Below are 11,639 nucleotides of genomic sequence, written 5' to 3'. Positions count from 1 at the left end.
AATGGGTAAATATGCTGGTTACAATCTATAAAATCAATAAGAAAGAAAAAAAAAAAATCGATGGTATTTGACACTCCCACCAGAAAGAAAGGTTTTGTCTCAAGTTTTTGTTTTATAATTCATTTAACACACATTAACTCATTTTTCCTAACAATTGTTTAAATGAAAAAATTCAATGTAACGACTATAATGAGTGTGTAATAAATTTGAAGTATAATTCGTAACATTTATCCACATATGAATTTTCATACAATGAGATCGAACGATATATTTATTATTATTTTTAATATATCAAAGTGTTGTGGTATAATTTGTTTTACAATAACATATCTGTTTTATGATTCATTGTTTTTACAAACTTAGAAAGAAAATACAGATTAATTACAGCCATACTCATTTTAACAAATATGTTTGTGTTCAAGTTGGTAAGAATATTAATTTATTAAAAGACGCTATTGTAATAATTGATTGAGATTGATATAATTGGATTGAAATTCAGGCACAAGTAGGAAGGGTAAATAGGTAATTGTGTAACGTACACGCGGAGCCAGGTGGAAGTGATGATGGAGAGAGAGAGAATATTATTTTAAAGAGACAAATTATACATTAATCAATAAATTTAATATGATATTTTTCTAAAATTTAGAAAGGAAAAAAAAAACCGAAGGCTTTTTGAAGCCGCCCAATCTGACTGCAAAGCACCGGAACATTTCTCGGGTTGCGCTTTTTGGGAAAGGGCATTTTCGTCATTTAGCTCGGCAACCATTCACCAAGCAGGGCACAGCAGCAACAGAACAACAATAACAACGCCTTTTTATCTTTTTCTTTTTTCTTTTTTCTTTTTTCCTTTTCCATTTAGCACGTGAAATACACGTGCTTCTTACACGCGTCCCCCACTTGTTCCTCACAACGTTTAACTGAAAAAAAGTCTTTACACGCCAAAAATCTCTCTCTCTCTCTCTAAAACTGCAAAATCAAAAGAGAAAATTGAATCTCGAAGCATACTTTTTATTATTTAAAAAAAACAAGAAATTTTTTATTTAATTTTAATTTAAATGGGATGAGTTGACCCGGAACATTTTACTAAACTCAAAACCGTGTGAAAATTTCCTCTATAAAAATATATATAATTAGTTATCACGTTTATAAAAAAAAATGTTAAAAAAATAAGTTAAATTATATTAGTTTGAAGTTTGTATTTATATATTTTAAAGATTTTTTTAAAGATAATTAATAGATTCTCGATGAACTTTCAATTTTGTATCCAATAAATTGTGAACTTTGAAAATATATAATAGATCTTTTAACTTTTAAATTTGTGTCAAATTGATACTTTGCTATATTTCGATTGATCTCTAATTTAAGTAAATTTTGATATATAATAATTTGGTTTATGCAAGGTCGATTATGTAGTAATTTGTAATTTATAAATATATTTTTTCTCTAATCAATTTATCAATCTACAAACAAAATTTAGGACTTAAATGTTAAAAGAAATGTGTTTAATTTTAAAACAGCTATTTAATTATAATTTTCTTTTTTAGTAATTAACTTTCTTTTTTCTTAACAAAGTTGACTTGTGTTATTTTTGTTTTTTTTTTTTTAATTAAAAATGCAACCATTACAAATATTTTATGTGAAAAAGTTTTGGTGAGAAAATAAAATAAAATAAAATAAAATGTAAGAGATTATTGTCTTCAAAATTCCATATAAGGGATTTTGTTATGGTAACTAACACAAGAGTGTGATGTAAATGTATTTACACAGTCTCAAGCCTACTTATTTAATATGAAAAAGAAAAAAAAAACAAATACATTTAATCTCTCTGTTTCTATGATTGATTTTAGCTAGTGAGTCACAACAATATTGACTTCATATATTTATCAAAGCATATCATATAAAATGGTCATTCTTTGTACTAAGAAAAAGTCATTTATAGCAATCAATTTAAGAATCACCAAATAGTTAAGGTACATACATTTTTTCCTTTCAGGCTGAGGGTTAAAAAATCTCTATTTAGAATTAAAAAAAAATGCATAAATTAAATTAAGGGACCTTTTTAAATAAAAAAAATTTAAAAATATTGTACTTTTGGAACTTTTTGCTATAAAGTATAAATATTTTTTTAGATTTTTCTATTTATAAGATTTTTCCTTAAATTAATGTGTTGGTTGATGTGTAAATCTAGACATAGAAGATTTCACATGATCTATGCATGTTCAATGATAAATTTGTAATCTAGGTAATACGTGACCTACAAAAAAGAAAATTTTGGTTGTTGGTGAAGAACTTGACACAATGTCCCTAATATCTTAGTCGGTAAGTTTTTTTTTATTTTTTTTTATTTTATTTATTTATTGTAGTAAGAAAATTGATTTACTTCTTCTAGAGTCAGTATGATGTATATACAGGTTAGCTGACTTAGAGTTTTTCCTTCTCCTTTAAAGATTTGGACTTTCAAATATACGACCTTTCATCAATCTTGATTATCGGGTCATGGATGTGTGAATTGCACACCCTTAGGTCAAATCTCTCACTACTGTAGTAAATAAGCAAAAAAATAATTGAGAAGAATAAAAGAAAGCAATACAATCTATGAATACAATATTTAATGTGGAAAAAACTCTAAACTAAAGAAAAAAATCACGAACAAAAAAAATCCACTATATGAAAATCTGCTATAATCACGGAATATGATTTTCATCTTCCAATCCTAATTACAATAACACTCTCTTAAAGCTTTTTACTGCTAACATTGTTTTTCTTACTCTCAAACTACAAAATACAAAAGGAATTTAATTAGAGTTAGAAAACTAAGCTTAAAGTATTTCTAACCGGGACAACTGGAAATCAAGGGCATGGCCTTCTTTTATAGTGTTTAAAGTCCATGACTTTCTTAAACTTTTTCAATATAGAACAAGCCAATGACTTTTCAAATTTTTTTTATATGAGACGACTGCACTTCTAATATTTTGCTAAAAACTCAACAGAATTAATCACCTTTGACCTCATCTCCACCTAAGGGCAAGGGTGACTCTCACAGGGCCTCACATGTGGCTCATCTACTCTATGTGTCGTTCGAGCCTTGGGTCGAGTATTTCGGTCTTGCATCTTGCTTGTTGTCTCATTCAAGCTCAACTATTGGTGAATTGAGTATAAACATTCTTGAGTTCAAATCTTTTTCATACTCATGATTATAATTATATGTATATTTTAATTCCATTTGAAAGAACAAACGTATAAACATATTATAACAAAAATGGAAAAATCAATATTATATAGTTAAAGTTTTACAAAATCTATTAACTACGAGGAAAGTAAACTTATAAGGATTGTTTGATAACCCACTAGAGTTGGGTTAGGTGGGCTTGCCCCTTTAAAAAAACCGGTGGGTTATAAACCTACCGTTTTAATCTACCACTTTCTCTCTCCATTTCACACCATTTTTTCCAAATGTTTTAATTACTCTCTCCATTTCTCTCTTCTCATCTTCTCTTTTCTTTTGTCATTCGGGTTGTCTTCTTTCATCTCGTCTCTTCTTTCATCCCCTGACTCGTATGGGTTGTATTCTTCCGACTTATTCTATATTTACAATTCCTCTTTGAACGATGCGTTTATCTTCTTCGATTTTCTTCGTATAGCTATTTTCTTTAGATATTGTAGATATGAACAATTTTTTGGTAGATCTAACCAGTTTTTTTGGGTTTTCTTTAGTAGACATGAACGATTTCTTGGTAGATCTAACTTTTTTTTTTATATATATATATATATTTAGATATGAAACTTTTTTGAATACTTGGTTTTTGGCTTAGGATTTATACGTTCTCGTTTGGATTCCCTCATATTTTATTCATACTTGCATATTTGATTTTTTTTTTTTTTTTTTTTTTTATTTTTTATTATTGTTGGCTCTTTACTACATCAAATTCATTTTTGTTTTGATTTAGCTTCCCGTCATTTTGGGCATCTTCTTGGCTTGCAAATCTAATCTTTTTTAGATCTGAAATTATTTCGAATACTTAGTTTCTGGCTTAGGATTTGCAGTTCTCGTCTAAATTTCCTCATATTTTATTCATCCTTGCATACTTGATCTTTTTATTTTTGTTGGCTCTATACTTTGTCGGGTTCGTTTTTGTTCTGATTTAGCTTCTCGTCATTTTGGCCATCTTTTTGGATTGCATGTTTATGACTAGGGTTTACTCTTATAAATTGTTCTATCTCCTATGATTTTTTTTTCCACTTTTGGTATGTTATTACAACCAAGTCTTTGTTATTTTTTTTCCATTTATATCGTATTAACTTCTTCGTCTCTATTATTTATTCCATTGCTTATATATGTTTTGTTTATCTTTATTTTCCCTACAATTTTTTTTTTTCAGATTGCCTCTTGCCGCTTCAATAATAAACCATGTATTCTTCCTTTGCAGTTTTTTTCTTCTGCTTTTCTATCAAACTTGGACGATGAGTAAATTCTTGGTAAGGGATACCGACCGTATTATTAGAGCTTGGAGGGTCCAATCCATCCCACAACAGGTTCGTTTTCTATCTTTTTTTTTTTCCTGAGGCCTGGTGATTTGTTATAAAATTATGTCTAATTTTTTTAGTATGATTTATGATTGACTTTATTTCATTTCGATAATTAGATTAAAGAAAATTTGCATCACTGTTTTCCTTATGTTTTGTGGACTGCTTTATAATTTCTTCATCTGTACATAGTCCTTTTTTTTTGTGTTTTTTTCGGATTAATGTATTTTTTTATCCATTGAAAGAGTTTTCAATATTCAACTAAATTCAGTTTTCGTATACTTAAATTGAACTTCAACTTTACAACTGTTACAACTGCTTAGAGTTAGATTTGTTCCAATGAAAGATCCATACTAAATCCTGAGGCCCTTTAATCTTTATTCTTATGTCCAATTTATGTGTGAGATATTATGTTGTAACTATATCCATTTTAAAAGATTTATTTTATAGTCAACCACTTAAAAATCAATATTTAACTGACCATTACTTACTTTATTTATGTTTGAGTTGACTCTCTTTATTATGGGCTTAACGAATTTACTGTTTGAACTTATTAAGGTTAAGTGCACTTAAATGCACACAACTGTCCTCACCAACCATTCTTATTGTATCTTCTACATATACTCGAATTCCTCCCCATATTTTTTTAGACTTCTCCATAGCCTCCTCTTATACACTATGTTGGTACGTCTCTACTCTAACTTTTTTTTTTTTCAAGTTTTTCTTATACTGTTTTTACATTTTCATATGTGTGGTTTGATTGTTGCAATAGGTTCTATTTCCTTCTTCTATCTCTGACTTCAATCTTATTTCATTCGTATAAGGTAGCTAACAAATGAAGATTACCTTACACAAGGTTTGCTTCCTTCCTTCCTTATATTCCACGTAAGATCTGTCATTAACGTTTTTATGTTTTTGTTAGGCAACATCTATTTTTCCCTTACGTGTGGACTGTTTCGAATACCATTCACTCCAAACATAATAAAAAGGTATGTTCTAGTATATTTTATTTCTACTTCAGTCGTATTGACCTACACTTTGGTCTGACTAAACTTATTTTTCTTTTATGTAGGGCCTAAACTAATCGAACATACATTCCGTAACTAGTTTGAGGTTTGTAAGTTTTATGTTCGGAATAATATGTGTCATAGTCTACTATTTGTTGCTTGACTTGGTGAACATTTGTAAATGCATTGTGGTTTTGTATTTTTTTCACTTGTATATTGACATGATTCATTGTAAATAGCTTGATGTTCGTTTTAAGTTTCAATTTAGAATTCCATCTATAAATTTAAATTGGTTCAGTTTTTATTTCATTTTATTTTGTCTTACCCTCTTCTATAAAATTAAAAAGAAAATTGCAAATGGAAATAGAATTAAAAAAAGATATATTTTTTTATTTATATAAAGAATAACTATAAATACATAAAATTAATCTTTTTTTAAAAATAGTTGTACTATAAATACAGAAAATAAAAAAGAAAATATTTCCTCTGTTTTTTTAACTTTTCCAATGTAAATTTTTTTTTATAAAAATATTGTAATGTCTTAGAACGAAACTTATGTTTAATATTGTAAAAATATTGTATAGACCAATTCTGAACGAAAGTTCCATGTAATATTTTTTAAGATGACATAAATTCCACGGCAAAGAAAGTATAAGCATAAGAATAAGCATAGGAATGTACCTTTTCAACATGATAAGCATAGGAATAAGCACATGAACGAAAGTTAATACTTTTTTGAACATCATAAGCATATGAATAAAATGAAAAAGATATTAAAATTGCTTTTTTGAATCAAATTTTCAATAATTATTTTCTAATATGTCACCACATTGTAGATCAAAGCTTTAAGTATGAGATAAAAAGGGTCATCTTTTTAGAATTTATTTTGGCTAGATCTAAATTTTCATATATGTATTTTTTTCACTCTATAACCTTTTTTCAGAATTTGAGGATTTTTTCAAAATTTGAATCTTCAAATTTTGACTAAAGCCACATAGACTAATTTGTTTTATAATTTGAAAGTATTGTCTTTTTTTAATATATATTTCTTTCAAACTCCTTATGTATGGCATTTTTAGATGATATTAATAATGTATGACATTTTTAGATAATATTTATTTTATTAAATACATAAACTCTTTTTGTTTTTTTAATATAATTTTTTTCATACTTTTTGTGTATGACATTTTTAGATGATATTTATTTTTATTAATTACAAAATTTAAGCATTAACTGAAACTTTATAGTATGCTGTAGGCTAATATGTTCTCAACTATTTTAATATATCTTAGAAAAACCCAATGATCTCAATTGTTATAATACTTATCTAGACTTGTTTCGATTTTACGTAAATGTACTTATAATTTGTCAACTAGAATATCTAGTTGCACAATTTAGGACACGTATAAGTAGTAAAGGGTTGCATGAGAACCCTTAAACTATAACCACTAGAACTCTTGAATCCTAACTCCCCAAAAAACCTTCATCTTAACGCTTATAACTGATATTGACTACCCCTATTTTGAAAATATAGGTAGATGAGAAAACACAAATTCTATGTGGTATTCCTGGCACGAATGTCCTAGTCAAGTCAGTGAGTACAAGGGGGAATTACATAAGTTGTATGAAACATTTGATGAAGCAGAGCATGCGTATAGGTCTTATTGTACAACGCACATTGGATCAGTTATGGTTGTCCCTAACGGACCAGTTGATAAACAACGAGTAGGACAATGTAGTATAACTATTGTAACTGTAATAGGCTTCATTTGTGGGATGATCGTAATGTATACTTAGCTCGATATAGTAGGACATGAGTGATATATTCAGTTGTCAAGACTTGTCATTTTGTAACTAAACCTAAGTTCATTAATTCTAAGTACAATTCATCATTTCAAGATCTACGTACTTCTCTCCTGTCCTAGTAAGATGGAGATGATTCAGAAGCTATTTACAATTATAACAAGTATTACAGAGTCTCAAAGAATTGTTCATAAGATTGGCATGAAGGAAATCAAACCAGAGGATTTCCATGAGCAGCGGAAGAGATCGTTTAAAATTTCATTCGAATGAACACAAACAATTACAGTCTTAAACGGAAACTAGCAGGTCATGAATAATCAGAAATTACAACATGCTACAATAAGATTCAAGGGATAGAGTATGCATACCTTTGAAGAACCATTCTTCAAGAATCCCTCGAACGAAGTCCAATGCGTCCAAAATCAGCAACACTCATCAACGAATGGACCACCAATAGCACGAACAACTTGATACTCCTCTAACCCAATCGAATCCAACTCGATTCACGAACAGAGTAAGAACACTACCACAAGTGTTATCTTGGTATTTTCGGTGTGAGAATCCAGGAGTTGTTGGTTTTGTATGATCTTGGCTTAAGGAATAGATGAGGTATGCGATCGAGTAAGTGGGAGATATGAAGTTGTTTATTGCATAGATGATGTACTTGATCGTTTAGTAAAATGAAGCCTATCGCATAAACTTTGCTACTCGATCGTGTAGCAACGATCAACTGAGTAGCTATCGTATAGTCAACTCTTTACACGGTCGTTTAGACTCTGTCAATGCTATCGCTTAGTAAAACTTTTTTACTCGATAGATTTCTCCATGAGAAATTCGAATGGAACAACCACTAACTTTGGAAAAAAAATTTCTTTTATCTCATAAAAAAATTTCTGTCAGAGTCTATGTATTCTGTAAGGATCAAATCCTTATCTCCATACACGAGCATATAGTCCCTTGTTCTCCGAAGATACTTGAGGATCGTTTTGATCGTCGTCTAGTGATCTAATCCTGGATTGGACTGATAACGATTGACATTCCTTACTGCATAGCAAATGTCAGGTCTAGTACATAATATTGCATACATAAGTCTTCCAATAGCCAAAGCATAGAGAATTCGTCTCATTTCCTTAACCTCTTGAGGTGTCTTAAGATACTCATCCTCAGACAAAATAATTCTATGCCTAAAGGGTAACAAACCCCTCTTGGAATTTTGCATGTTGTACCTTATCAACATTTGATCAATGTACGATGTCGAGACAAGGCCAACCTATTGTTCTTACGATCCCGAATAATCTGGATCCCTAGAATATACTGCGCCTCTCCCAAATCTTTCATTTGGAATTGGGCAGCTAGCCACAATTTAATGTCAGTTAGAAAGCCTATATCATTCCCAATGAGTAGGGTATCATCCACATACAATACTAGAAAAGCTACTGAGCTGTTGATGATTTTCTTGTAAACATAAGGCTCATCAATATTATGATCAAAGCTAAACAATTTGATCACACTGTCAAATCTAGTGTTCCACGATCTAGACACTTGTTTCAGCCCATAAATGGACCTATTAAGCTTGCAAACTTTTAGCTCTTGATTTGGAACAATGAACCCCTCTGGTTTAGCCATGTAGATGGTCTCCTCAAGATTACTATTCAGAAAGACAGTCTTGACGTCCATTTTTCATATCTTATAATCATAAAATGTGGCTATGGACAATAGTATCCTGATAGACTTCGACATGACAAAAGGTGAGAAATAGACTTCGACATGACAAAAGGTGAGAAAGTTTCCTCATAGTCCACTCCCTTGACCTAGGTATAAACCTTTGCCATGAGTCTAGCCTTAAAGGTCGGCACCTTTCCATCTACACCTCGTTTTCTCTTGTAGATCCACTTACACCCTCCCATCAGGCAGATCCACAAGTTTTCAGATGGAATAGAAGTACATAGACTCCATTTCCTGATTCATGGCTTTAATCTACTCATCTTTGTCAACATCCTCCATTGCTTGCTTATAAGACAATAGATCCTCAACATCATCGTCAGATATGATTTTATGGGCTTCAGTCAGACCCATGTAGCGTTCCGGTGGGTTCGCAACCCTCCCACTACGTCGAGACAGTCTCAACCCTTGAGATGGTTGACTAGATGAACCGACCTCAACAACTATTATTGATCTATCAGTCTGTTCAACAACTCTTGTTGAACTCTCAGTAGTCTCATTAGAAATCTCATGTAAAACAAGCTTGCTTCGTGGTTTATGATCCCTGATGTGGTTTTCTTCCAAGAAGATAGCATTTGTCGACACAAACACTTTATTCTCACTCGACCATAGAAGTATTCACCCTTCGTTTCCATGGAGTAGCCTACACAGTGGCAAACATTCAAACGCGGTTCCAACTTCTTAGGGTTAGTCACAAGCACATGGGCCGGACATCCCCAAATCCTGAAGTGACATAAACTACCTTTACGACCTCTCCACAACTCAAAAGGTGTTTAAAAAACACTCTTCGAGGCAACATTGTTCAAAGTGTAACACGTAGTCTCCACTGAAAATCCCCAAAACGAGTCTGGAAGATGAGCATAACTCATCAAAGATCGAACCATGTCCAATAGGGTTCTGTTTCTCCTTTCTAATACACCATTCTGCTGAGGTGTACCTAGGGCTGAGAGTTGGAACGTGATTCCATGTCTATCATATAGTTCTGGAATTCGAGGTCCATATACTCTCCACCACGATTATATCGTAGTGTTTTTATCTTCTTACCTAACAAATTTTCAACTTCAGCCTTATACTCCTTAAACTTGTCAAGGGCTTCAGACTTACGTTGCATACAGATACTCGTATCTTGAATAATCATCTATGAAAGAGATGAAATATTCATACCCACCTCGAACTCTAATACTCATCGGACCACAGAGGTTTGAATGTATAAGCTCCAAGGTTTCCTCGACTCTATAACCTTTTCCAGTAAAAGATCGTTTGGTCATCTTGCCTTCAAGGCATGATTCACATACCGTCAAGGAGTTTTCTTCTAAACTCTTTAGAAGTCCACATTTCACCAACTTCTCAATCCTATTAAGGTTGATGTGACCTAACCTTAGATGCCAAAGATGGATGTTTTCCTTAGGAGAAATCTTTGGTTTTTTTACAGTTTTCGTCGTTCTGAATATTTCAGTATTAAGCAAGGCTTTTATGACTAACGACCTTAGTACATACAAGTTATTTTCCATTGAATCAAAACCAATCTCCATACCGTTCTTGAAAATAAACACTTTACTCTCAGAAAATGTGAAGTCGGACCATCAAATTAGCCTTCATCCACATCTCACATGCATTACGAACATTTTGCGGTGCATCAAGGGTCGGGATATGAGGACACTCCTCAACCATGACAAAGTTGAGGTCGTTTACCACGAAATAGGTTTTAAGAGACTCTTTCCAATGTATGTAAGCGATCAAATTAAAAGAGGCAACTAATAGAAAATCATACATGTTGCTGAAAAAACAAACACATTGATCTACATTAGATTTTAGAAAATACTCTTTAAAAACAACATCCAATATGGTTTAACAAAACTTAAATGAACCTCGTGTGACATCTAGTTTTGCAATGACGCTTCAGTGGTTTAGAACAAAAGCCATCAAAGGGTGGTCAATTTATCTCTCCTCACTCTCAACCAGTCCTTAATACCAGAACAACTGTTTTTCCTATAACGACTAGCCATCATTGATTTGGTCAAGAAATCATTAACTTGCTAAATAATTTCCTATAAATATGACCCTTCATTTTAGATTCTAAAGTTTCGCCTCAAGTGGACAATCCGAAGGGAAAAAATCCGATTGGGGTAAAAATAAAGCGACCCTATCCATTTCTGGAGTTCACCTTGATATTGACCAACTGCACAAAACCATATGAATGGGGACGCTCCCAGGGTGCCATGAGGTAGTGCAAGAAGATCTCACAATGCAAATCAATGAAGGAGACTGCAGGACATGTTGACACACATCCTTCACCCACTTACTATAAACACTCTCTCCATCCACCTTGATATTGACTTATGCAAACACCATCCGAAGGAGGATGCTCCTAGAGCACCACGAGGCCAAGGAGAAACGTGAGAGGGATTTACATATCATATACATCTTTTCCTCTCACTTAGTTTACTTAGAAAAAACATGGCTAAGGATTTTAACTAAGTGACTTTTTAGTTTTGCTCAAAAGTAACTTTTACTTTGGAAAGTTGAATAACTTTTGATCATAATTCATTAAACTCTTTAACAAAGTCTTTGATCAACTGTCGC

The 11,639-nt window shown here is 31.7% G+C and overlaps 1 long non-coding RNA gene across 2 annotated transcripts; it reads left to right on the top strand.

The window, feature by feature from the left end:
* The first annotated feature begins 4,850 nt into the window (after window positions 1–4,850).
* On the top strand, window positions 4,851–7,376 carry LOC150032697 (uncharacterized). Of its 2 annotated transcripts, XR_016524759.1 has the most exons (3): window positions 4,851–5,513; window positions 5,597–5,637; window positions 7,066–7,376. It is a non-coding gene; the product is annotated as an uncharacterized LOC150032697 (long non-coding RNA). The 2 variants fall into 2 exon arrangements; XR_016524758.1 differs by lacking the exon at window positions 7,066–7,376 and having other exon boundaries at window positions 5,597–5,843.
* Window positions 7,377–11,639: the final 4,263 nt, after the last annotated feature.

The sequence above is a fragment of the Benincasa hispida genome, chromosome 11 (genome assembly GCF_027475165.1).
Source record: "Benincasa hispida cultivar pf3 chromosome 11, pf3_genome.v1.1, whole genome shotgun sequence".
Lineage (NCBI taxonomy): Eukaryota > Viridiplantae > Streptophyta > Magnoliopsida > Cucurbitales > Cucurbitaceae > Benincasa > Benincasa hispida.
Note: the sequence above shows the minus strand (reverse complement) of the source record. Positions and strands in the feature narration are given on the sequence as shown.